Genomic DNA, 2,793 nt, shown 5'->3' with positions numbered 1-2,793 from the left:
ATGGGGGGATCGGGGTGGGTCTGGAGGACTTACACAACAGATTGGTCACATTGGGCCAAGTAGCTTTGCATTCCAAAGACGCAAAAGGTCCTCAGAGAATTGTCAGGGCCCCGCTCAGCTCTGATTCTCTGAAACTCTGTCTTGGGAGGTTTAGGGACAGTGGAGGGGTCAGCCTACAGCTCAGAGGAAAGATAGCAGATAAAGGGAAATCTTTGAAAGGGAAACGGACTAGGGGCACCTGGTTGGCTCAGTTGGAAGAGCATGTGCCTTTTGATCTCTGGACTCTTGATCTCTGGGTCCTGAGTTCAAACCCCACATTGGGTACAGACATTATTTACTTACTTACTTACTTACTTACTTACTTACTTACTTACTTACTTACATAAATAAAAAAGAAAAAAAAGAAAGAAAAGAAAGAAAGAAAGAAAGAAAGAAAGAAAGAAAGAAAGAAAGAAAGAAAGAAAGAAAGAAAGAAAGAAAGAAAGAAAGAAAGAAAGAAAGAAAGAAAGAAAGAAAGGAAGGAAGGAAGGAAGAAAGAAAGAAAGAAAGAAAGAAAGAAAGAAAGAAAGAAAGAAAGAAAGAAAGAAAGAAAGAAAGAAAGAAAGAAAGAAAGAAAAAGAAAAGAGGAAGGGGAAGGGGAAGGGACTATAGATGGGGGCCTGGGTCTCCAGAATAAGGGATGGAGGAATGCTGGTTCCTGTTCCCCATCCTCCGGGCCCAAGGTGTTTGGTTTCTCAAATTCAGCTGGCACAATAGACTCACTAGTCCTGTTCAGCAGTTGACAGGGCCATTCTGGCTGCAGCTCCTGAAGACTGGCCACTGACCTTCCCTGAAATGACATTTTTCTGAATGGCAAAGGGACAGAATGTCTTGGGAGTAAGCACAGGGACATGAGCTCAGCCTTCAGGAGCCTTGGACCCAAGTCAAGTTGTGTTTTCTGGGCCACCGCACTAGGAGTAGCTGCTCAATGCTGAATTCCTGAGGGCCAAGGAGAGGGAACTAGGCTCCTGAGAACAGAGAGGAGGTTCTGAGGAGTTGGGCTGGGTAAGGAGGGCAGGCAGAGCAATGCAGGAAATACAGTGAGACTCAGCCCACTTAAGGCCAGGTGCATTCCCAGCTGTCCTGGCCTTGTCTGATGCGGTTGCCCAACAAGTATAGGAACACCGCCTACCGTATGCCAGGGACACAGTGAGGGTCCCATCATGCTGGGCTAGCAGCTCTCCGGGGAACTCCCACCAAAGGCTTGTAGTGGAGGCTTAGTGGGACAGACTGGGTTTGAGTCCAGGCCTGGGCCTTCCTTACCCCATCTGTAATTTGGGGATAACATAATTTGGGGATAACATAAATACCTCTTGTAAAGAGAAAGAGGAATGGTTGAGCTTGGCACAGGGCCCGGCATTTACTAAGTGCCTACCAGCTGTTCACCAAGAGTTAGCTGGGGCTGTTCTGGGTGGAATGTGAGGTTATTTTTATTTTATTTTTGAACTTCCCCCAGTTTTCCAAACTGCTGTTGTAATCAGAGGAAAGACTATACCACTGAGGTTTGGAGTGGACAACCTTGGGGGTCTGGATGGAGGGAGGAGGGGCTGAGCCTCTGAGATTTGTTCATTCATTCTGTCCAGGCTTTGAGAATTGGGTTTGCATTGTGGGATTTTTCCCTCAAAGCTAACCAGCTCCAGATCCAACACTCCTGGTTCCTGGTGACACTGGGCAGCCCCAAGCCTGGGCAGGGGGAGTGGGAGTTGGTAGGGAAGTACAGACAGTAGGGGAGGATCTCCATTGTGGAGACACAGGAGGGTCTCAGAGGGTATCACAGCCCAGAGGTCACCTGGAAGGGTCACAGTCCCATGGAGGGAGGAAGGACAGACTCAGGCCTGTCCCAGGGGAGGTGCCCAAGTAGTAGCTCAGGCCTAATCTGTAAGGCTGACATCAGAGACAATGACCTCTCTTTTTCACCAAAAGCCCGCTGCCCCTGGATCCCCACATCAGCCCAGTGCAAACCTCAGTGGTCCAGGAGGAAGGTATCAGTTACTGGGCACTAAAAGCCCTCTGAACAGAGGCCAGGCCCTCTGTTCAAAATTCCACCTACCACATAATCATCAAGCAAGCCTCAGAGCAATCCTGCAAGATTGCCAATACTAGCCTGATTTTACAGACAAGGAAACCGTCTAAAACAGTCAGATAAATGGCACAGCTATGATTTCAAGGCCAATTTCAAGGCCACTCAGTGTATCTCCATGAGCCTCTGACCTTGACCACAGCACCTGCAGCAGGTTCCCCGAGGGCCTAGGAGCCGGCTCCCCCACAGCGACTCTCAGCCTTACCTCTGTGGAGCGGGGAGGGGGGTGGGGGAAATGTCTGTTGGAAATTACAAGGGACCTATGAGAGCACAGAGTAGAAACGCCCATTGCATAGATGGGAATATAGAGGCCATGGGAGGGAGGGGGTCAGCCCAGCTTCATGCAGGGAAGGCTACTGGCTCCCATTCCAGTGTCCTCCCACCCCCACCCCAGCTGCCCCACCCATCAAACCTCATGAAGGCCCAAACCACCGGTGATGGCCAGCTGTGGGATTCCCTGCTCAGGCCACAGCTGGCATGTAACAGGTGCTCTGTCCAGCCCATGCCCAGTCGCTGTCTGTCAGGAGCTTGCGATCTCCCAGGGCAGGGAGAGGGGCAGTTAACCACCTTCTAGGTGCCCATCAGTGGCCATTCAACAAACTAATCCACAGGGCCCAGCAGGACTCAGGGAGCTGAGGGAAGGCTCCCCCCACGACACCGAGACCTCCAAAAGC

Source organism: Canis lupus, chromosome 16 (assembly GCF_048164855.1).
Source record: "Canis lupus baileyi chromosome 16, mCanLup2.hap1, whole genome shotgun sequence".
In the NCBI taxonomy this organism is placed as follows: Eukaryota; Metazoa; Chordata; class Mammalia; order Carnivora; family Canidae; genus Canis; species Canis lupus.
The sequence above is the reverse complement of the archived record's forward strand: the minus strand, read 5'-3'. Positions refer to the sequence as shown.